Source organism: Solea solea, chromosome 11, assembly GCF_958295425.1.
Source record: "Solea solea chromosome 11, fSolSol10.1, whole genome shotgun sequence".
Classification (NCBI taxonomy): Eukaryota; Metazoa; Chordata; class Actinopteri; order Pleuronectiformes; family Soleidae; genus Solea; species Solea solea.
In genome coordinates, this window is record NC_081144.1 from 27872801 (window position 1) to 27886515 (window position 13715).

Here is a 13715-nt window from a genome sequence, read left to right on the forward strand (position 1 = left end):
GGGGTTATTGGGTAAATTGTAACTACTGGGTAATTAGAAAGTAATTACTTAGTAAATATTTGCAAGTTATCAGGTAAATTCTGGGTAATTACCAGGTAAATACCAGAGTCATTACTACCCTCCCTGTCACTACACAGGTTGATTGGTAATACATAATCTATAATAATATCATAATGGAGAAATACATGGTAGTTTGCAGTATATATCTAGTAAATACTAGGTAACTAGTTGGTATTTACCAGGTAAATATCAGATAACTACCAGGTAAATATGTGATAATTTTTGAGTAAATACCTGGTAATTACCAGGTAAATATCTAAGTTATTATCACCCTAACAAAGTCACATATAGACACATTCAGTGGGTTTATAGTCTTCAATATGCAATTGCAGGATATCTACCAGGTAATTATTGGGTAAATACGTGGTAGTTGTCGGGAAAATATCTAGTAAATACCAGGTAACTTGTTGGCATTTACCAGATAACTATCAGGTAAATATTTTTTAACTACGGGTTTAAAATCTACAGTATACAATTACTGCGTATCTACCAGGTAATTATTGGGTTAATGCCTGGTCGTAGTCAAAATATCTTGTAAATACTGCGTAATTACCTTGTAAGTACTTGGTAATTACAATGTAATTACATTTAATTACACTGTTATTACTTAGTAAATACATCTTATTACCAGGTAATTACCTGGTAATTACCAGGTAATTACTGGACTGTAAAAGGAAGGGTTACCGTAGCGGGGCCAATCAGATTTTTCAGTCCACATCGTGTGCTTGATAGCCGTCTGGATAAGTCAGCCCAGCCAAATCATTCGTCTACCTCCTCTATGGTTTTAAATGACTTAATGTCTTCCATGAATCTAGTTGATATTTGGAGGCTTGGACATCCTACAGATAGAGACTATTCTTTTTTTTCACAAATGCACAAATCCTTTTCAAGAGTAGATTATTTTTTAATTGACTCTAAATTGATATGAAATGTGATTGCCTCAAAATATCGTAATATTCTCATTTCTGACCACTCTCCAACTTCATTGGTCCTTGATCTTAATCATAAAAAACAGCAGTTGACTCCAGCTTCACCTTCTGTCAATATATATCTACTAAGATCTCAGAATTCCTGGAGAGTAATGACAATCCGGAAGTCACAGACTCCACGTTATGGGAAACTTTTTAAGTTGTGATTCGGGTTCACATAATATCTTTTGAATCTTCTCTGAAGAAGAAAAGGCGAAAGCGACTGTCAGAAATTGAAACTGAACTATCGCAGTTGGAACTTGCCCCCAGGACTTCCTCCAGCCCTTCTACCTTACAAAATATTCTTAAACTTAAATATGAATATAACACTATCCTATGCGATCAATTGTTTAAGATCAGGCAGAAACATTTCGAGTTGGGGGATAAGCCCCATAAATTACTGGCCCAACAGTTAAGAGGCTTGCAAGCTAGTAGAGCCATTCACAAGATTAAATCAAAGACTGGAGAACTAGTTATTGATCCTAAAAGTATAAACGATAGTTTTAGGGAACATTTTGAACAGTTCTACAAGTCAAAAGCAAAGGGGAATGTTTCTGACTGGCTGGGACGCCTAAGACTCCTTAAATTAAGTGAGGCTGCTCGTGGAGCTTTGAATTCTGACATTACCATGCAAGAGATTCTGAATGCTATAAAATCATTTCCCAATGGCAAGGCCACTGGCCCAGATGGTTTCGGAATTGAACTGTATAAAACATTTTCGCTGAAGATTGCTCCCCTTCTTTTGAGGATGTTCAATCATTCATTTGGAACCCAGAAATTTCCGCCCACATTGTATGAAGCCAATATTTCATTGCTATTAAAAGAAGGTAGGGATGAACCTTCATCTTTTCGTCCTATCGACATTAAAATTTTTACCAAGTTATTAGCAAATAGTGTGGCGACACGAGGGTTATCACTATGTTATACACCAAATACCGACAACGCCACCTTGGGTTATGGCCCAAGGACCAATAGTAAAGGTCGACTAGTACCTTCAGGACAAAAAGACACTCAGGTTCGTTTAGTCAGGGAGGGAATGAGACGGAGTTCAATGATCATGGCTAACAATTTATTATTAAAACAATCATGAGATTGGCACTGTAACAAAAAAGAAAAGAGCCCAACTAAAAGGGGGATGTAGTCTGAGGCTTACCGGCTGGAGGAGGGGTTTGGTAGGGTAAGTGACATCCAAAAGGAAAAGGAGGACACCCCACACACACACACACAGCAAAAGGTGACGTGTAAACAAAGAAAATCTTAAAAGGGATCACACAGCACACAGGACCGCCACCACCCAGGAGAACCACCACCACCGTCGGCCTTCAGCACTAAGGGGAGAGGAAAACACAATTAAACGGGCTCAAATTTAAGAAACCAAATATAAATGATCAATTGATAAACTAAGAAATGTTAAATTATATTAATAAATCAACCAAACACAAGAAACAAAAGAGTCTCTGGCCAGAGATATCAACTCAACAATTAACCAGTTTAACAGTTTGAAATCAGATTGATCATATTAACAACATAAATTCAACCATTAAACAAAGAGTAAACAATTAAACCAAACCTTGCCAGATTGTACTTAAAACACTCTCACACACACACACACACACACAATTCACAATCTTGTGGATGAGAGTTCGGGCAGACTCGTCGCATCCATACGAGTTACAGCCCCACACACACACACACACACACACACAATGCAATCACACGTGGCAGCGGTAAACAGGCTGACCACAGGCGGCCGACCGGATCGGAACCAGGCCGTCTGAGCAACAGTCACCGAGCAACAGGACAGCAACAGGACAGCGGCAGAACAGCGGCGAAACAGCGGCCAAATAGCCGTGGTTAATCAGCTGTGTTTACACTTGGCGTTGGCGTTGGCGTTAGCCTTAGCGCTAGCGTTAGCTTTAGCGCAGTGGTCACCAACGTGGTGCCCGCGGGCACCTGGTAGCCCGCGAGCAGCCAACCAGGTGCCCGCGGGCTCATTTCACTTCACCTCACTTGTATGTATCCATATGATCACTGAGTAAAATGTCCTTGATATTGTTTATAAAAACTGTGATAATCATTAGGAGTAAGCACTGGAATTAATGTGTATGCAATTGAATGCATAATATTTATCATTTAAATGGTAAACTGCATAAAATGTTAATATGGTAGCCCTCCATATTATTCTCTAACCTTCAGGTAGCTCTCGGTCTCAAAAAGGTTGGTGACCCCTGACTTTAGCGCTAGCGTTAGCTTTAAAGTTCCAGTTATAAGTCCGGGTGCATTGGCATCCCGTCCAAAGAGGGAGAGGGGTGAAGAAATCAGGCGTGGCAGGGAAGACAGCCACCATGCAGCACACAACCAGCAGACTGTTAGAGGGAGAGGAGCGGAAGAGGAGCTTAGCCCCTGGCTATAGCAGCAAACAACAGAAGCATGTCATCACTCACCAATGCTCTGGTTGCGGCAATAAACACCGCCCCGACTGATCGGCTCGACCGCGGCGAAGACGCCGGATCTATTTGGGAACAACGGTTTTAATTGAATGAAACACGGACGAATATACACAAAACAGCACGGCAATATGTGCTTACCTGTGCTCGGATGCTAGCGGCACATACAACGACCCGGAAGCGAGAGATCAGGAGGAGGGACACAGCCTACTTTCTCCCCTCGGTAAGCGCAGTGATTGGCTAATAAATCAGAGGGCCGGGGTGCAGTCAAACTAACTAAATTAGTGGTGCCTCATACCACTACAATAGGTTAAATAAATACATACTGATCAAACTGGCTTTGTCCCAAATAGATTTTCCTTTTGTAATGTCAGAAGATTGATGAATATAATGGTATAGTGGGTATAGTGAGGGCTCAGGGGTGGCTGCCCTCTGCCTAGATCCGGAAAAAAGTATTTGATCAAGTGGAATGGGTATATATGGTAAAGGCCATGGAGGAGTTTGGGTTTGGTAGTCAATTTGTATCGTGGATTACGATGCTTTATGCTCATCCATCTTCCTCCAGTCTCACAAATCAAGAAAGATCAGTGCCGTTCCGATTATACCGCGGGACACGCCAGGGCTGCCCCCTCAACCCATTGCTCTTTGCCATTGCTATTGAGGCTCTTGCCATTAGTATCAGGAATCACCCTTCTATTGAACCCATCCAGTTGGGTAATGTGGATCACCATATTTCCCTATATGCGGACGATGTTGTTCTTTTCATATCACAACCAGAGAAATCAGTTCCTGTATTACTGGATCTTATAAGAACATTTGGTGAAGTTTCGGGATACACAATTAACTGGCAGAAGAGTGAATTCATAATTGCATAATCTCCCGTTCAAAATGACAAACAGGCTGAAGTATCTTGGTGTAGTTGCCAAAAGACCCTAAACTAATTTGTAAGCTGAACTTTCTTGAGAAAGTGGAGAAACTGAGGAGAGACATTGAGAAATGGAGGATTCTTCCTGTTTCTATGGTGGGTCGAATAAATGCCATCAAGATGGTTTCTACCTTTTATTTGGGGCTTTAAAGCTCACAGAATTTCAGAAACTCATTTAAATAAACCAGGGAAAATGAGTGGGTTAGGACTGCCGTATTTCCTGCATTACTACTGGGCAGCAAATGCTAGAGCCCTTGTCTATTGGCAGGAAGGATATAATATGGAGGTATCTGCCGAGACTCCCCCTTGGGTTGCCATTGAAATGAGTGAAGTCAAAAACACTTCTCTTCCAGCGCTTTTCTTCTCAACACCCAGACCTCCTGCAACTGTTAAGATGGATAATATGATCGTTTTCAATTGCTTAAAAATATGGCAACAAATTAGGAAGGACTGCAGACTACCAGACACTTCTATCCATGCCCCAGTATATCCCAATAATGCATTCTCTACATCCCTCTCGGACGGTGCTTTTAACAGTTGGAGGCTAAAGGGTGTGGTCACTCTGAAAAATCTGTATATTAATTAACAGTTTGCCACATTTGCTCAGTTACAAAACAAGTTTTCTCTTCCCACAACACATTTTTTCCGATATTTGCAGATTAGGAATTATGTCCGTCAGTGTGTGCCTAACGTTGAGTCCCTTCCGGTAGATAAAATGATTTATAAGCTTTTGTTGGTCCACCTGAATCTAGAAAATTGGTCTCTGGCTTTGTATATATATTTTCGGTTCATGCTACACACTCTTTGAAAAACTCCTGGCAGGAGGAGCTGGGAATGCAGATTGGAGATGATGTTTGGAAGGAGGGCCTTGGTAGGACCCGATCTTGCTCTATTAACTCCAGGCACCAGTTAATCCAATTTAAGTTGATGCCTATATGAAAATATTTACTTTCAAAAACAGGGCCCCCTGGTGACGGCAGACACTATGACGTCTGGTATTTGAATGAACTAGTCCTAGAGCTTTTGTGCGATCACCTTTAAACTTGATGAGGTCACTGTGAACAAGTTGAGGAGCTTAAGTTATCAAACATTTTTCAAAATGTCGCATGGTGTACGAGATAGGGGGTGCCAAAGTTGGCGTTAATTCATATTTTTCACAACAAAAAGCGAAACTCTTATAACTTTGCGATGGAAGGTCCCATCCCAAACAAACTTCTTATGATTGATGATGGGTAGTTGCTGAAGACGACTATGTTGCTGAAAACAATACATTTTGAAAACAGCGCCTCCTGGTGGTGGTAGAACATACTTAAAAAAAAGACAAACCGTTACAACTTTGCCAATCCTGGTCCGATCTGAACCAAACTTGCTAGGATTGTTGATAGTCCGGCCCTAAACAAATCTCAAAATTAGCGCCCCCTGGTGACGGCAGACAAAATTACATTTACAGTTTTTCATGCTGCTCTAACAGGGATTGTTGTATCCACTTGAAACTTGATATGTGAGACCTCAGACCCATCCTGAACATGTCTGTCTGTAAAGGATGACCTCCCTACAGGAAGTAGAACTCCCAAAACAGGAAGTAAAGTGTGATGTGATTCAAGGGACCGTCCCTGAACACGTTTACAGACACGCCTTTCACCCAACAGGAAGTTGGCCATTTTAAACAGGAAGTGCCCTATAACTTAGCACAGGGACGCCGCAGAAAATAACTAGGACTGAAAATAACTAGTACCGCAAGCGGTGAATGAACGGGAGATGAGCTAGAGGACTCTCGCGTCGACGTGGGCACACCAGTAAAGTAACCATTCAACAAACACAATTTGAAATGTACAGTATACCAAAACAGACAGTTACACTTCACCAATCATCGTTCCACGTGTTTGAGTTTTCTTACTACTTAGCACCAAAGTTAGCTGCTAACCGTGGTTGACGCCTAGCGTGTTCATATCCGTTCGATTCAAGCAACAACAACAACCCAGAATGCACTTCGCGGTAAAACCTAACAGGGCTCAATGCTGCCACCCTGTGACCAAAAAGTGTCTGTGTGCATTTTTGTGTTTTACAAAAAGATTACATAGAAAAAGACAACAAAATAAGCAAAGAACACATTAAAATCTTACATTGCAGTGTACAATAACATCTGGGTTTATTTACCACCCGGTTACACCTGTATTCACATTACACATCTATTTATTTTCACTTTGTACTTTGATTATTGAAATTATATGCAAATGAATTATGAACGTTCAAAATGACCACTATGGTATTTCTAGTAGGTACATTATTTCCGCTAGTTTGAGTGTTAATGATAAATTGATTAAAAATTTGGGGACAAAATTGTTGATCATAAAATAGTGCTGGGGACATATCTGTGTATCTGTCGCCTATGGTCACCTGTGGTAATGTGGGCATTTATTAATTATTGAATGATGGTCATAACATTTATACCATGGATATTATTTTAAACAGAGGTTTGTGTTGTTATTCAGCACCGTTTTCTGTATGCATCCCGGGACCTGTGCCTGTCTTGTCATCCCTGTGCTGTCATATGTATACTTTGCATTCCGGCACCTTATGATTTACAAATGATGCGCTGGTTGTAGGCTACACCCGGTCATATTGCTGTTAATTATGTTTAACGTGATGATTACATGCTGCGCAAATAAAGTATGATGACCCTACGTGCTGTAGGCTAATAATTGTGCCCCCCCCATGCATTTCATATGCCCCCCTTACGACTGAGGTCTGGCTAATGGGGGTGTTTTCAGAGCACCCGTGTTTCACAGGTAACAGCGTGTCTTCAGAGAACACCCCCCTTGTTTTCACTATTTTGGATTAGCCCAACTCACATAGGATGGGTGACTCGAGGACCGGACCCGCAGACATACTTAGCTCTGTGTGTGGAGCTTCAGGACACATTTAACAAAGCATGGCTGGTTTTTGGGGTATAATTAACAAACGGAGGCTGTTGAAAGTCGACAGGTGGCGCTGGTTTATGAAATAATGTTGTTTTAGCAGCTCGCCTCAGGATGAGCTAGCGTGGTGTTAACAGCTAGCTCACGCTCGATGTGCGGCTTCTTAGCCTCTGATTTCAGAGGTAAAAAAATTTTTTTAACCTGTGAAATAGCAGTAGAACACACTTACTGTTGTTGTGATCATGTGATCTACATGCATCCAACACGCAGAGCCCATGTGATCACAACGGGCGCTGCTGGATAGTGCTGGAGCAGGATGGACTGCTTGTATCGGAGATTTTAGAGGCAGTCTGATATAATCTGATACTCGTTTTTTGACTGATATCGGACCAATATCCGATATCAATATTGGATCGAGACATCCCTATTTTTTTTCCCTTTCAGTGTTATTTTCTTTAGGTTATTGATTAATATATAATCAAAAGGGGGGAATTGTCATGGAAAATAACACTTGCTCTCATACATTACTTGGTTTAACATACACACACACACACAAATTTGTGCACTACTTTGTGCACTACTAGTACCTAGTACGTGCCCAATTATCTTCATACACTTGTAGGCTAAGCAATGCCCACACATGATTGTCGTCCCTGTCTGTTCCTGGGAGCCAAGGTCATCTTTCCCTGCTGCACAGATAACCCTTAGAGCGCAAACACCAACTATAAACTGTACAGATTTTCTCATGTGCCTCAGAGCCATCTTTGACTTGCCTCTGAGCAGTTGTCCATTTTGTCCAAAGAATAAACCGAGCTTCAACAATCAACTTTGATTCTATATAATATATTTCTTCATCAGACACCTTACGACAATTTTTGCCACAACAGGTGCAACACACTAGGGTAACACTTGTTATTGTGTCATCATCACATCACCTCCTTAAACCTGACAATTAACATATTTCCCAGGAGGCCGAGGGTGGAACAAAGTGCCGAGGCTGAGCAAGAAAAGACAAGTAAGTGTTTCCAATAAGACTGACGACATCTGTGCCTGAGGCCGTGAAACTGAACCTCAGCAGCTGTTGTGTTGGAAAATAATTAAATCTTCCAAAACAATGAGCTGCACTGCAGCACAATCAATATTCACGCACACTAATAATCACAATAATCAAATCAATAGTCACAGTCAAAGTGTCAAAGTTCAGCTACATCAACAACAAACACATCATTCTCATTGTTACCGTGGAAAACACAAACTCTTAAGCACTTAACTTTTCAACTCTTTAAAGTTAAAGAGTCAGCGACGTCAACACAGAAACTTAAGCTAAAATAAACTTGTCAAACTTCAATGAAATAAAACACATTTTTGATGGAATTTGCACAAGAAAAAAATAATTAAAACAAGTTGGTCAGGAAGTTCTGATCAAACTAATCAATACTGTGTTATTTCACATTTTCAGTATTATCTCATATGGTTTTAAGTTCTACACACCTTCATAGCGTTATGGATATTATATACATGTATGTACTATGTGCTACTTTGAGAAGGACATGCACTGATTTATGAACCTTTTTATTGTTGTGTTCTCCATCCATGTTGTCCAAATGTTTAACATTGTGCCATGTAAACAACATGTGTTTGATAAACATGTGTTTTATTTTATTTTTATCATTGGGCCATTTCAACTTTAACACTTCTCATAGCTGTATGTGTTCTGTGTGTGTGTGTATGTTCATGTTGGTCCTGTGGACACACTGTCTGAGAGACACTGATTTTTACCATCACATTGAAGTGTTTATTGTCTATAGTGCTTTCAGTCTTTTCATTTCACAATCATCATAATCATCATCATGTCTTATCATTATGGAAACTTTTGGTTGTTGTATAATCTTTGCCAGGAGATGGCATTGTTGTCCATGGTACAGTTGTACCTAAAATCACAAATACAATAATGTGGTTGTGTATAACAACATACAACATATCTATACATTTAATCTATACAACATATCATCTATACATTCCATCTTCACAACATATAATCTATACAACATACCATCTATACATTTCATCTTTACAATATATCATCTATACATTTCATCTTTACAACATATCTATACAACATATCATCTATACATTTCATCTTTACAACATATCTATACATTTCATCTATACAACATTTCATTTATACAACATTACATCTATACAACTATCTATGTAACATTTCATCTACACAACATCATCTATACAACATACAACATTTCATCTACACAACATCATCTATACAACATTTCATCTATACAGCATATCATCTATACATTTAATCTATACAACATATCATCTATACAACATTTCATCTATACAGCATATCATCTATACATTTAATCTATACAACATATCATCTATACAACATATCATCTATATAACATGTGTCTTTATGTATTTATGTTATTGATATTTTATGTTTCTATACATTTGTGTGCACTTGAGTTTGTATATATAATTATATTTTTATGATTGTTTGTGGATCACAGGAAGTAACTAATGGTGACTTTTAATAAACTTAACTAAAGTTAAGTTTATTATTATTATTGTTATTATTATTAACTAATGTTGACTTTCAATAAACAGACCTAAACTTAAGTTAAGTTAAGGTAAAGTATTCTCATCACGTCTCACAAACAGATCTGATGAAATCCTGATGCAATATTTCTAAAGAAACCAAGTTGAGTTGACACGGAGACACAGTTATGAATTATTATACTTGTTATGATGAAGTTTGAAAAGCCTGAGGTGTTAATCATTGTTCTTTAGATCATTCTTTTTCAATTAAAGCAGCTCCCACAAGACAGAAAAGACACAAACACCTTTTTAATTAAAAGAGGCCTAACAGGCATATCAACCATGTGAATATTCCCTTTGGCTGAAAAATAACAATAACATCAAATTAAATATCACACAGTCCACTGCCTTGTTAAAGCAGTTGTGTTTGTTTTGATTCGTTGTCAATAGTTTAACTTTAATTCATTTATGCAAATAAAGAGCTCCATAAAAAAGACGCTATACTGAGGATTGGTAAAATTACTTCAAATAAATCATAAAAACAAGAATATTTAAAGGAAGAATCATTTGAAATTATTTTAAATTAGTAATTATATTATGATACTATACGTGTGCTCTTGTGTATGTATGTATGTATGTATCTTTGACCTTTTCATTTATCTCAGGAAGCCCTTTGTGATAAATCAATTCTATATTGAATTATAATATTCAAAACAAACTTGAACAGCATTAATTATGCTCACTCATCTTTCATCATCACTGGCTCATTTAATTTGACGTATAAGTTATAAGGTGCAGTGATAGTCAGTATAGTAATAATCCTTATAATGGTCAAAGATAATCTCCGCTCAAAAGCCCAGATGTTTATGTTTATACATATCTGAGAAGAGATAATGATGGACACCTGTCAAATCATTATAGGTGATCAGGCGGAGGGAGAGGACACTGGCGTTTGTCTGTTCGCCGCCTCTCCGGGCCGCCTCTCCGGGCTGTTTGGGCGCTTCTCCTTCGTTTGAGCAGTGTTGAAGGGAAGGGAAAAAGGAAAAAGAAAAGGGGAATGTTTTTAGATTGTTTTGGTTGCGGCGCCTTGGGATTCCAACTTTGTCGGATCTCAGGATCTCATCTTTGACCACTGCCGACCGATGGTGTACCTGCCTGCTACCAGCTACCTGGTGCTGACAACCTCGTTCTGGGTGAGCTCCGTGCCCGGGAACCACTTATCGCACCATCACAGGCGGATAGCCTCTTCCCCTGCCCATCTGATCTCCATCTCTGGGACCCCTGTCCGAGTCCACCTGCAAATTGACTCTAGCAGGCAGGTGGCTAGTGCTGGCGTTGCTGTGACTAGCGGCTAATGAGGCTAGACAACATCTTCCTTTGGACAGCATGACACTCACTTATTTCACCGCCCGACTCCTCCAGATCAAATCCACAGTCCCCCCTGGATATGAAATCTCCCTCGTCATCAAAAAACTCGGACTTCTGAGTCGGCCCCGCTATGTCCACAGAAGCTGTCGGAAAAAGTTTGTTTACCACCGGCGGCATGATCGGTGCATTCCTTCCATCTGGACGTCTGACGCACATCTACAACGTCATCAGAGCGCTGCCGTCTCCAGCTGTAGTCCGTGCCGTAGTCTCACTGGAAACACCGCAAGACTGTCACACACCAAGCAGGACAGAAAATGGGGAGCTGATTCCAGCCTACTCCGCCCTCTTCAGCGTCACACCACTTCAACAAATGTCAAAATTGAACTTTTAAACACTCAATCCCTAAACAATAAATCCTCCTTCATTCAGGACCACATTGCTGACAAACAGATTGACTTCATGTGCCTTACAGAGACATGGCAACAACCTGAGGTCTATTCTGCCTTGAATGAAGCCTGTCCTCCTGGCTATAGCTACCTGGAAAAAGCCCACTTTTATATATATGTATATGTATACCGGAGCAATTTTAATTTGTCTCCCCTACCTCTGCCTGCATCTCCGTCATTTGAATGCCTTGCATTTAAATGCAAACCCCCTTTCTCAATTACAATACTCTTGGTCTACAGGCCCCCCAAACCTAACTCAGCCTTCATGCCAGAGATACATGACCTCCTCACCACTCTCTGCACAACCTCAGCTAATATTATAATACTTGGCGATTTTAACATCCATGTTGACACTCACCTCTTGCCACCTTGCTGCTGAGTTTTTGCATCTCCTTGACTGCCTCAACCTGACACAAAATGTTGCTGTCCCAACACACACCAGGGGGCACACTCTTGACCGAGTCATCACCAACTCCACTCTCATCAGCAACCTTTTGGTGTTTGATCTGGGTGTGTCTGACCACAAGGCCATTTCAATGGAGCTGCCAAACCTGTATCCCCTTGAAAAACTCAAACGCCAGATCAGCTTTAGGAATTTAAAAAATATCAACCCAAACTCCCTAACTTTTGACCTACAGCATCTCTCTTCTGTTAATTTTCAAACCGTCACTGACTCTGTAAATTTCTATAATGCATCACTGAGAAGCCTCCTGGACCTCCACGCCCCTGTCAAAACCAGAACAGTTACATTCACCCATTCAGCCCCCTGGTACACCAGTGAGCAGCTGGAAATGAAGAAAGCAGGACGTGTCCTCGAAAGGCGTTTCAAGGTTTCAGGTCTCACAGTGCACAAACTTGCCTATCGGGAACATCAGAAGACCTACTCAAAATCCCTCAGTGATGCGCGGTCTTGTTTCTTCTCTGGTCTCATCAACAATAGCCCTGGAAACTCAAAAATACTTTTTTCCACTGTCAATAACCTTCTCAAACCTCAAACCCCCCTGAAATTGGACACCACACAGGAGCAGTGCAACAAATTCATCTCTTTCTTCAGGACAAAGGTAGATAACATCCGTGCCATCCTCTCCACCCCCTCTCCCCCCCAATCCCAACTGTCAGCCTTCAGCCTGGGATGGTCCAGTCTCTCTGCTGTTTCATAGACATCACACAGCATGAGGTTGAGGAAACCATGAGGAAGATGAAACCTTCTACCTGTGCCCTGGACCCTTTTCCCTCAGGTTTGATAAAAACACCCCTCACCCCTCTGCCATAAGTCCTATGATTACCAAAATCATAAACTGCTCCCTTTAGACTGGCCACATCCCATCTGCCAAATCTGAAAATTGCTGTAATCAAAAACCCATCCTTGACCCAGAAGTACTTGCCAACTGCAGACCCATCTCAAATCTTCCATTCCTCTCAAAAGTGCTGGAAAAGGTAGTTGCTGCCCAACTGCACGACCACCTTAAATCAAACAACATGTTTGAAAATTCAGTCCGGCTTCCGCCCTGGCCATAGCACGGAAACTGCCCTGGCCAGGGTCACTAATGATCTGATGATGTCAGCTGATGCTGGCTCACCATCCCTGCTCATTCTCCTTGATCTCACTGCAGCTTTGATACGGTTAACCACCACATTCTTCTTCATCGCCTACACTCCATCATCAGACTCTCTGACTCAACTCTTAACTGGTTCACCTCCTACCTCACTAACAGAACGGAATACGTCTCCCTGGGAGAAGCCAAGTCTGACACGCTACCTGTCTCCTGTGGTGTCCCCCAGGGGTCAGTCCTTGGCCCCACCCTTTTCACTGTGTACATGCTTCCCCTTGGCCGTGTCATCAGCCGGCATGGAATATCTTTCCATTGCTATGCTGATGACACTCAACTCTACCTCAAAATCAACCCAGCATCCTCTGAATTCCTGCCACCCTCCACACTCACGACCTGCCTGAGTGTGGAGGCGTGGATGGATTTTCTGCAGCTAAACTGTTCAAAAACAGAAGCCATTCTCGTTGGCACCCC

The 13715-nt window shown here is 40.9% G+C and overlaps 1 long non-coding RNA gene across 1 annotated transcript; it reads right to left on the minus strand.

The window, feature by feature from the left end:
• Window positions 1-2187: 2187 nt before the first annotated feature.
• LOC131469017 (uncharacterized) lies at window positions 2188-3650 on the minus strand. The gene is made up of 3 exons (XR_009241767.1): window positions 3617-3650; window positions 3473-3540; window positions 2188-2356 (listed from the first exon to the last, which is right to left on the minus strand). It is a non-coding gene; the product is annotated as an uncharacterized LOC131469017 (long non-coding RNA).
• Window positions 3651-13715: the final 10065 nt, after the last annotated feature.